Here is a 12,383-nt window from a genome sequence, read left to right on the forward strand (position 1 = left end):
ACATCATCTACACCTCCAACAACAACAACAACTGGGTCCACACCTCAATCTAGTCCTCTGCAAACAATTGAGCCCACAACATCATCTACGACTTCAACAACAACAACATCTGGGTCCACAACTCAATCTAGTCCCCCGCAAACAATTGAGACCACAACATCATCTACAACTCCAACAACAATAACAACTGGGTCCTCACCTCAATCTAGTCCTCTGCAAACAATTGAGCCCACAACATCATCTACGACTTCAACAACAACAACATCTGGGTCCACAACTCAATCTAGTCCCCCGCAAACAATTGAGCCCACAACATCATCTACGATTCCAACAACAACAACATCTGGGTCCACAACTCAATCTAGTCCTCTGCAAACAATTGAGCCCACAACATCATCAACAACTCCAACAACAACAACATCTGGGTCCACAACTCAATCTAGTCCCCCGCAAACAATTGAGACCACAACATCATCTACAATTCCAACAACAACAACAACATCTGGGTCCACAACTCAATCTAGTCCCCCGCAAACAATTGAGACCACAACATCATCTACAACTCCAACAACAACAACATCTGGGTCCACAACTCAATCTAGTCCTCTGCAAACAATTGAGCCCACAACATCATCAACAACTCCAACAACAACAACATCTGGGTCCACAACTCAATCTAGTCCCCCACAAACAATTGAGACCACAACATCATCTACAACTCCAACAACAACAACATCTGGGTCCACAACTCAATCTAGTCTTCCACAAGCAATTGAGACCACAACATCATCTACAACTCCAACAACAACAACATCTGGGTCCACAACTCAATCTAGTCCCCCGCAAACAATTGAGACCACAACATCATCTACAACTCCAACAACAACAACATCTGGGTCCACAACTCAATCTAGTCCTCTGCAAACAATTGAGCCCACAACATCATCAACAACTCCAACAACAACAACATCTGGGTCCACAACTCAATCTAGTCCCCCACAAACAATTGAGACCACAACATCATCTACAACTCCAACAACAACAACATCTGGGTCCACAACTCAATCTAGTCTTCCACAAGCAATTGAGACCACAACATCATCTACAACTCCAACAACAACAACATCTGGGTCCACAACTCAATCTAGTCCCCCGCAAACAATTGAGACCACAACATCATCTACAACTCCAACAACAACAACATCTGGGTCCACAACTCAAGCTAGTCCTCTGCAAACAATTGAGCCCACAACATCATCAACATCTCCAACAACAACAACATCTGGGTCCACAACTCAATCTAGTCCCCCGCAAACAATTGAGACCACAACATCATCAACAACTTCAACAACAACAACTGGGTCCACACCTCAATCTAGTCCTCTGCAAACAATTGAGCCCACAACATCATCTACGACTTCAACAACAACAACATCTGGGTCCACAACTCAATCTAGTCCCCCGCAAACAATTGAGCCCACAACATCATCTACGATTCCAACAACAACAACATCTGGGTCCACAACTCAATCTAGTCCTCTGCAAACAATTGAGCCCACAACATCATCAACAACTCCAACAACAACAACATCTGGGTCCACAACTCAATCTAGTCCCCCGCAAACAATTGAGACCACAACATCATCTACAACTCCAACAACAACAACATCTGGGTCCACAACTCAATCTAGTCCTCTGCAAACAATTGAGCCCACAACATTATCAACAACTCCAACAACAACAACATCTGGGTCCACAACTCAATCTAGTCCCCCGCAAACAATTGAGACCACAACATCATCTACAACTCCAACAACAACAACATCTGGGTCCACAACTCAATCTAGTCTTCCACAAACAAATGAGACCACAACATCATCTACAACTCCAACAACAACAACATCTGGGTCCACAACTCAATCTAGTCTTCCACAAGCAATTGAGACCACAACATCATCTACAACTCCAACAACAACAACATCTGGGTCCACAACTCAATCTAGTCTTCCACAAACAATTGAGACCACAACATCATCTACAACTCCAACTACAACAACATCTGGGACCACAACTCAATCTAGTCCTCCACAAACAACTCAGACGACATCATCATCTACTACTACTATAACTCCTGCTGCTACTCCAATAACAAATGGAACTACAAAATCTTTTACATCAATTACAACAACTGAGCCAACATCATCTACTTGGACCAACTCAGCTCTAGCAACAATCAGTAAGTTCAGTATTGGTGGCTCCAGTAGTACCAGTGACCTCATAGTTCCAGAACACAATACAACAAATGAGTTACATTTGAACCTACCCCATGTGTATCCAATATAAATGAAGTATTTCAATAGTAGTGTTTGTTAAGTACTGAAATTAACTAATTATAACTAATTATAATTTGCAGATTGATAATACATCTGTATAATGTGTTCTTAGTGTTTTGCAAAGGACCGGTGGCAGGTAGCACTATATGCCATATTGTTATTAAATTGGAAAAAAAATGTAGAACTACAAGTGCTAGCATACACATGGCTTCCAGATCATGCTGGATCTTGTACAACTACAAGTGCCAGCATGCCCTGACATCCCGAGTTCCCTTGGACATGTAGTGACACATAACAAATACTGTAAAAGAATCCAAACACCATGAACAAAATGCTTTAATTAAATAAAGGCTCATTCAATCCTTCATTCAAAAGCTGATTTGTAAAAATACGTCAACCAGTGTAACAAAAATGTACACATACAAATGTCAAACATGTAAGAAAGAGATTCCAACTGTCATGTAACTCTCATGATTAATTTAACACACATGTGGCTCTTTTCTCACTGGTATGTCTGTTGTACATTGTGTGTGTTGTTCACTCTTCTCACCTTGCACATTTGTCAGGTGGATGAAGAAACCCGCAAAATAGGTGCATCCCCCTTTTCATGTGAATGTTTCAAATATTGTCATGTGGACATGTATCTTGAAGCATCTTCAAATGCACATAGTAGACAAATAGAATCTGTCCAGCAAATAACCAGTGCAGGGGGTAAATGTATCAAGTTGTAAGTTTCTGGTGGGTTTGAAAAGTGGAGATGTTGCCTATAGCAACCAATCAGATTCTAGCTATCATTTTGTAGAATGTACTAAATAAATGATAACTAGAAAATTATTGGCTGCTATAGGCAACATCTCCACTTTTCAAACCTGCTGAAATCTCGCAGCTTGATACATTTACCCCCAGGCCTCCATTAAATTCTTAAATGACCCTTATTGTATTTGAATTATGTTACCTAGAAGACTGCAAGCTAATTTCTGATGAAGTTTTAGGCTTTGATGCACCGTATAATGTTATATTATGAGTAATGTAAGAATGATCACCCACCCTGCAGTTGTTTGTCAGCACTCAGCCGAGTAATGGTTTGGGTAGCATGTTAGACTAGAATATATCTAGATTAAGTTTATAATTTATCCCAGTTTTTATATATGCAGGCCTTAGTTTATACAGTACTAATGTATGGAAACGATATAGTGGTTTATAATTAATAACAATATAGATTGATAAACAGTGGGTGTATTTGTTTTACTGCACATTAGTCTGATAATATTATATACTGCTCTTTTTATTTCACAGGTACTGTTGTAATAAAAGTAGCAATGCAAAGCACAGTTCCCATAGACACGGATATAATGAATTTATTCATACAGCAGGTAATGTGTTTTATTACTCATTATAGTCTTGGCAGATCATAAATAAAACAGGGACATACAAAGTAGACATTACATACAAGTGAGCCTTATAGGTGGGAGTAGGGTAGTTGTGAGGGTGTACCAGTGTGAGTAGTATAGGTGGGAGTAGGGTAGGTGTGAGGGTGTACCAGTGTGAGTAGTATAGGTAAGAGTAGGGTAGGAGTGAGGGTGTACCAGTGTGAGTAGTATAGGTAAGAGTAGGGTAGGAGTGAGGGTGTACCAGTGTGAGTGGTATAGGTGGGAGTAGGGTAGGTGTGAGGGTGTACAGTGTGAGTAAGGTAGGTGTGAGGGTGTATCAGTGTGAGTAGTATAGGTGGGAGTAGGGTAGGTGTGAGGGTGTACCAGTGTGAGTAGTATAGGTAAGAGTAGGGTAGGAGTGAGGGTGTACCAGTGTGAGTGGTATAGGTGGGAGTAGGGTAGGTGTAAGGGTGCACCAGTGCTAGTAGTATAGGTGGGAGTAAGGTAGGTGTGAGGATGTACCAGTGTGAGTAGTATAGTTGGGAGTAGGGTAGGTATGACGGTGTACCAGTGTGAGTGGTATAGGTGGGAGTAGGGTAGGTATGAGGGTGTACCAGTGTGAGTAGTATAGGTAGGTGTAGGATAGGTGTGAGGATGTACCAGTGTGAGTAGTATAGGCGGGAGTAAGGTAGGTGTGAGGATGTACCAGTGTGAGTGGTATAGGTGGGAGTAGGGTAGGTGTGAGGATGTACCAGTGTGAGTGGTATAGGTGGGAGTAGGGTAGGTGTGAGGGTGTACCAGTGTGAGTAGTATAGGTGGGAGTAAGGTAGGTGTGAGGGTGTACCAGTATGAGTAGTATAGGTAGGAGTAGGGTAGGAGTGAGGGTGTACCAGTGTGAGTAGTATAGGTGGGAGTAGGGTAGGTGTGAGGGTGTACCAGTGTGAGTAGTATAGGTGGGAGTAGGGTAGGTGTGAGGGTGTACCAGTGTGAGTAGTATAGGTGGGAGTAGGGTAGGTGTGAGGGTGTACCAGTGTGAGTAGTATAGGTGGGAGTAGGGTAGGTGTGAGGGTGTACCAGTGTGAGTAGTATAGGTGGGAGTAGGGTAGGTGTGAGGGTGTACCAGTGCTAGTAGTATAGGTGGGAGTAAGGTAGGTGTGAGGATGTACCAGTGTGAGTAGTATAGGTGGGAGTAGGGTCAGTATGAGGGTGTACCAGTGTGAGTAGTATAGGTGGGAGTAGGGTAGGTGTGAGGATGTACCAGTGTGATTAGTATAGGTAGGAGTAGGGTAGGTGTGTGGGTGTACCAGTGTGAGTAAGGTAGGTGTGAAAAGTAATCGTAGTCCAGACAATGAACTTTTCACAAATTATAATTTCCATATGGGCCAACAAGCACAGGAATGGTCATCACCATGTGTCAATGTACCTAGGCATGCACTAGGTGAACACATAGGTGTACTAGGGCACATTGACATGGGCTGCTTGTTCACATATTCTGTGATTAGTGAATTACATTTGCTGTCTTCTACATGTACAGCTCATACAATAGGACTTGACTTGTCTTTGATCCAGTTGTAGGATCCAGGCTCCAGTCTCCACTATGAGATGGGCTTAGACTTCTTTTTATGTAGCCCAAACCTTGGAGGTGATATTTGTCTTCTAGATACACGTCTAATGGGTTCATATTTATTCGGCAGGCATGTTCAACGCTCTACATGGAGCTTCCCCACGGAGATTTCACACTGACATATGGAGCCACCAAAACGTCGGTGAAATGTGCCGCAGTTCTTGCGATGAGTTATACCAAATAATCATCATCAATAACATCAAAATCTATCTATCCGTCCGTCTGTCTGTACAGAAGATTAAATTACTGGGACTGTGAACTATAATATATATATAGAATATGTTACAAGCCATGTGCTTGAATAATCACCTTTTATATTTATAAATTGAGAGGAAATAATTGGATGCAGTCATTATATAAGCTGAATCAACGTACTGTTTTATAATCCCTTGGTTTATTTGACCATATAAAGAATATCCACAGAATTGGGAACCTCTGGATTGATGATGAATTATGGGATTTACACAGAGCATTTAATATGTGTTTGGATTATCAACAATAGAACATTTATTGATATCACTTTTGGTGACTTACGGCTCTCAATAGACGATAAACAGATCGGCATTGTTGTGGCAAAACCTTCATATTGCCGGTGTGTAGCAAGTTCTGACCTGCGGAGATCTCTACCAGGAGCAGCCGGATATAATGTTGAATAAAGACTGTTCTAAATACATCAGTAGTCACCCACTGGTTCATCAGGATTACATGTAAATATTTTGTATAGACAGTAAAAACAACAGTGCCACCTGGATGCTCAAAATAATGAAAAACTATTCCAGATGTCTTTTACAAGGAAGAAGATTCGGGAGAGAGTGACCTTTGAATAAGGATTTTTCCCTCTCTTTCTTTCCCTTTTATTTCTTTATTTTAAAGTATGTGTAAAATAAGAGAACTCAATAAATGGTCTTTATTTCATGACATTACTTATAATGCATTTTGAAATGAAATAAACATGAATTATTTTTTTTACATTGTTTTATAATCCATTTAAGTAAACAAGAAACACAACAGAAATCAGACTTTGGGCAAAACGTCCCCCCTGTACCCATCATTGTATTGTACAACTCCCTGTACGGCAGAATCTGTGGTTCCTTATCAGTGAATAATGATGATGATGATGATTTACGTGCATCCGAGAAAGCAGAATCAGCACTTTATTTTGCAATTAAGCTTAATTTATATTTACTTATGAAGTTTAGTCAGAGGACATTTACGTAAGTTGTGTGATCCTGATGTCTTCATTGCCAATAAATTATTTCATGAATGTTTAAGCTTTATTGTATTTACTGACCAGATCCTCATCCTCCTTTGTTCAGCCATACGGGTCTCTGCATCTCAGAGTGGTCTATGTAAGACTTAATCACTGTAACACTGATTGTGAGTCAGAAATGAGTTAGACACTGTTGGAGTAAGATATAAATAACTTACGTCCAATGTCAGTAATGTCACGGTGGCTGCAGAACGTTGTTACCACTGAGAGATGTCATTGGAAAGCATCGCTGTGTATGCCATGGGAGGAACAGGACATGGAGTTAGTAGTTGTCTCTGCTTTGTGCTCTGAGTACAACATAGATAGTGTCTGCTGACGACTGAACACACAACGACCTATGGCTGGATGTCCGTGGCCCTCACCAATGTGAAGAATATGCATTGAGGAATATTATCCAAGTGTAGCAGTATTTATAGTCAGGGGCAAACACAGGATTTGTAGAGGGGGGTTTCCACACCACACCACCAGTGGGTGTGACCAGCATGCATGGGGCGTGGCTATAATTTTAGACAGTGCTTGGCTGCTCTCCAACTCTTCCTATCCTCATCATATACACGGGCAATGCTACCTGCACTCCTGTTAGGTGCACTCCCTTTTCAAGCAGAGCTGTGTGCAGCAGGAGCAGGGTCCAGCCACCTCAAATATACAGTGCCCCAGGCTTGGATGGGGGGGTTTCCAGGCACTAGGAAACCCCCTTGGTTTGCCTATGATAGTGTATAGAGCTCTGTGTACCTGTACAATGCATGTGATGTCTTGTCCTGCATGCCGGGCTTGTCATTTCGAGTGGTCCATAATATATGCCAGATAGTGCTCCTCTTAGTGACATCTACGGGGAATCTACGTAACTCTGAGCACACAGAGCCTGATTCATTAAGAACGGATGGAAGATGCCAGCAGGTATGTCTGTATTCAACAAGGAAAGGATCTCAAGAAACCTTTCCAGTTGGATATGGGTGTAAGTAGCTCTGTCTAGTCGGCACTTACCTAATGCAGACAGACACAGCACACAATGCTATGTATATATAAAGTACCATCAAAACAAACAGAAAAGAAGATACAATTATTAAATACATTAACACCTGTTAATAATATAGTCATTAATGAAGAAAAATTTATAAAACATTTATCATTTTTTATACATGAAATACATTTATTAAGATGTTATTAATGTCTACTGTACATAAAATATATTTTTACAGTTGCTCCTGATTACAAACACATGTTGTAGCTGTACACACAGCCGTCATCACTATCAGTCGGCACTTACACCTGACCTGTAGCTGGAGCAAGAGATTTGGCTAAAAAAATCTTGTAACTGAGATAGGCCCAAAGCTTGAATCGGTCGCTGCTGAGCGCGCTCCAGCTTGGCACACCGTTACAGTACAGTGACTACGTCCATACGCCCCTTCCCCGCCCTGTTCCGCACTTGAAATCGTAGCCTGTTGGAGGAGTCCTTTGTGTATGATGTTAAATTGCATACACTTGCGCTCACTGGCGTATAGTCTGTTTCTGGGCATACGCACAGCAATTTAATGCAAATTACGGCACATATCGGTGGGTTGGGTATCTTTTGACGATGGCGGTAATACCGACAATAGTTAAACCTACAAAAAAATTCCGATTTCAAGAACGCCTACAAAAAGAAAACAATGCACTTCTAATTGACGCCGCTGTTCATAGCCGCAGTGATATGTTTGTATTTAAAGTGCCAATGCCTAACCCTAACTTCTAAATGAGATATTAAAGTCATGGGGTCCTGGCATTAGTGCTTTAAATACAGAGAAATCATTGCGGCTATGAACAGTGACGTCAATTTAAAGTGCCGGAATTCACAGCAATCGGTATGTAGCGTAAGGATATCGGCTATCTACGCTGTCATTTTTATTGTAAGTCATTATTTTATTTTTGTAGGTATTATTGAAATCTGATTTTTTATATAGGTTTAATTGATGTCGGTATAGTGGTAGTCATTAATGTGACTACCACTGGTATCGGCAACTACGTTCCTCAATGAATGAAATAACCATCTTGCCAGGTGAACAGACATTATTAACATCCTTGGACAATTCGAATCTCATCAGACAGAAGTTATTATTTTGTCAGAAAGGAGAAAGATGATGATTGATGATCAAGGTAACTAGACATTAACTTCTTACTAGGAGACCAAATTTTTTCAGCTATACCAGAGACGTTTACCTATTTGAGGTCAACATAAGAATGATATAAGAACAACTTGCTACAGTACGGATGACAAGTAGACAGTGTCATGTACATCCAATGATAGTCTAATTCAGTAAACATATTTGTGTTGTATTTATAGGTATCAATCTGAAACGAGTTGGTAAGTAACTTTTACTAAGGTAAGATTATAAACAGTAAATTTCAATTGAGAAGAATTAATAATAATCCCATCGCAGTCCACAAGTCTACATTAAACTCTAGTCGCCTAGTCGTACATTATAAAGCTATTATTTATACATGAATGAGTGATGAGTAACTGATTTTGAAAGTATGTGTTTACATTATGTTATTTATAGCTTATATTGAGTAAGGTTCTAAAGAAAATATAAATTCTTAGATCTAAACCTTATAAGATAATAAAGAAGTTTAAATATCCAGGGGCCTGATTCATTAAGGATCTTAACTAAAAAAACTTCTTATTTAAGTCTCCTGGACAAAACCATGTTACAATGCAAGGGGTGCAAATTAGTATTCTGTTTTGCACATAAGTTAAATACTGACTGTTTTTTTCATGTAGCACAATACAGCTCCGCCGCGGACGCTTCTTTGACAGCGCCGCGGCTGCTGTATAGTACAGTGCTGTATGTAGGAGCACTTTGTTAGCGGGGGGGAGGGGTTTCCCCCCCTGCGTGCACCACTGGACATATTGTGCCACAACAGGTGAGGATATCTGCTTCTCTAGTGGTCCATACTTTCTACAATATGTGGAACAAGCTGCAGATGGTTCACAGCATGACAGGCAGACCCCTCACTGGTTCTGGTAATCACTTTAGTAGTGGAACCCCACGCTTGTTGTCACTCTGCTTTAGTGGGATCTAGCCCCTGGCTGTATCTGGTTATTCATTTTAAAGACACACTGGGGTTTTATTAATATTTATTTTTTAAAACAATGAAAGAAACTCAGATCGAAATCATTATACTTATCATAATATATTTATTTAGCACCAGCAGCCTCTGAAGCGTTTAACAATTATCGACTTTCCCTGGACAAAAGCAGTCTGGTCCTGGGAAGAAGATGATGGTGATGGTGGCTGCAACATCTGTGCTCCAAACGCATCTATGCAAATGTGCGGATGCATTTCTGTCTATACGTACCTGGCAAACTTATGCGATAAACAGACTTTGTGCTCTCGCAAAAATAGCTCATTGTTTTGCACCCAAATTTGCACTTATCACGCCCCATTGCTGTATCTATTCTCCAACAAATCTATACTGTACACTTAATCTTATAAAATGATCACTTTCTCAGTGGGACAGGAGTCCCCCTAGCTGCCAGCACTGGTACTACAGGAAAACATAATGATTTCAGAAGTCAAAGTAACATGATTTAAATGGTGAAATCTTGAATGGAGCAATGCTATAAAATCATGACATGATAGGTGTCATATTAATACTGCCTACATCTACTCCAAGAAGATACATCTGCACTAAAAATAGTTACAGTCCCTTCTTAATGATATTTGTATACATGTATATGTTCTATGTCTCTTTCTCCACTAGGTGGCGCTTCACCAGAATACTAGAGAAAGAAAGAATTCCGATTGGGGCATTCCTGGATAAAGGATCAAACTCTTCAATCTGTAAAGCCACAGTCATCATCATCCTCATATATTTATTTATATAGCGCCACTAATTCCGCAGCGATGCACAGAGAACTCATTTACATTAGTCCCTGCCCCATTGGAGCTTACAAATTAAATCCCCTGACAAATACACACACACACACATACACACACACACACACACACACACACACAGACTAAGGGCAATTTAATAGCAGCCAATTAACCTATCAGTATGTTTTTGGAGTGTGGGAGGAAACCGAAGCACCCGGAGGAAACCCACGCAAACACAGGGAGAACATACAAACACCACACACATTCATTTTATTATAATATTATTATATATACAATTAATATAAATCTTTGGTTCTGACATATAGCCTAGCAAAATATAAGACTTAACCTGTGAAGAATTGTGGATTTGTGAACTGCTCTTTAAATAAAATCTTGTTCAGACCAGCCAGCAGTGCCTTAATCATTTCATTACCTAACAGTTTTCACAATTTAAATTTAATTCAAAATATGATAGTGACAGTGATAGTGATTATCACACTTTATTTATTACACATGTTGTATTTTATTATATGACTATAGACTGGGGTGGTAATTGGCCTCAATCCTGAAATTGTTGTATAGTGATATCATGAGGATTTTCTGAATTTCATATTTGTCAGAGTGTAAATTCTTATTATAAGTTCTATAATACTCTTGACTTTGAGGATAATAAGATATACTGTAAAGCAGATATAAGAGTATCAGTAACATCTCATATTGATTTTAATATGCCGAATTAATTTTGACCTGTTATTCCTTTCTCCTTTCTCACCACAAGAGGGCAGTATAATCTTTTGCCATGTATAAATGTTAATATTTATACTTGTTCATCTCAAGATGCTTCCTTCTTTAATGTCCTCCATATCTGGATTACATGTAAACTGTCCACAGGAAATAACTTTTGTTGGTCTTAATGTACTGCCGGATCCCCTCTCAACGTCTGATACTTAGAATTCCAACATTATTTAAATTTGGGACATTGTTGTTTCTAAGCAATTGTTTTGGCAACAATGTTGCTCTATTACCAGTGATGTTGCAAATGATTAGTATCATGTGTGTAGTACTACGGTAGTATAATTTGTTCCATTCCAGGGATCCTTGTGAAAACATTCTTTTTATTCACTTTTCCTGTTATTAAATATATTATTACAATAGTATATACTATATTTCCCAGATGCAGGTTTTCTTCCCCACTTTTTATTTTGCTACTTTCATACAGCATATTGCTTAGCGTTTTCTTTTCTTTTTTTTATTTTATACATACAAAGCTCCTGTAACTCTGACACTTTAGACCCAGGTCTACGTGGCCTTTCCAGAGATCCTCATCTGCTTTAAGTAGAATATTTTTACTAGTTTATGTCTTTTTATTTAATAAACTTATATTTCATTTCTCCTAGTGAGCTCAATTTGTGTTTAAAATTTGCATCTTCTAGTACAATATCAGTTGTGTATTACAAGACAGATTGTGGCAAAAAATCAGCAACACATGGGAAGCAAAAATGTTTTACAATTTTCAGTCTTTTAATCATGAAATCAAACTTTGAGGTTCTAAAGATATTTTGTAGCACCAAAGAAAATGTATCATGTTACAGAAAATTTATTTTACACCAGAAAAATAGGAATTTTGAGCGTACAGAGATATTTTGCTGTTGCACAGGACCACAGTATAGTGCACACACATTGTTCAACTGTGACTAATTGGTTTCTCAGCAACGTAAAAAAGATTGTGCTGTCAGAAGTCAGAGTGAGGGGTCAGAAGCTCCAGGGTGGGGAGTAGGCAGAACCTTTATGTAGAATGTTTACAACCACAGATACATTGTTTCTGTGCCATCAATAGATAGGTAAGTTATAAAAACAAACTCTAGTAAACAGGGCAGCCAATCAGATTAGCGTCTCACCATTTCCTGATTACTGGGATAATTGTATTCT

At 39.5% G+C, this 12,383-nt stretch overlaps 1 long non-coding RNA gene across 1 annotated transcript; it reads left to right on the plus strand.

Annotated features, from left to right (window-relative positions):
* Nucleotides 1-1,854: 1,854 nt before the first annotated feature.
* Nucleotides 1,855-6,527, plus strand: LOC142157602 (uncharacterized). Its single transcript, XR_012692520.1, has 3 exons — nt 1,855-2,236; nt 3,630-3,706; nt 5,398-6,527. It is a non-coding gene; the product is annotated as an uncharacterized LOC142157602 (long non-coding RNA).
* The last annotated feature ends 5,856 nt before the right edge of the window (nt 6,528-12,383 follow it).

The sequence above is a fragment of the Mixophyes fleayi genome, chromosome 5 (assembly GCF_038048845.1).
Source record: "Mixophyes fleayi isolate aMixFle1 chromosome 5, aMixFle1.hap1, whole genome shotgun sequence".
Taxonomy (NCBI): domain Eukaryota; kingdom Metazoa; phylum Chordata; class Amphibia; order Anura; family Limnodynastidae; genus Mixophyes; species Mixophyes fleayi.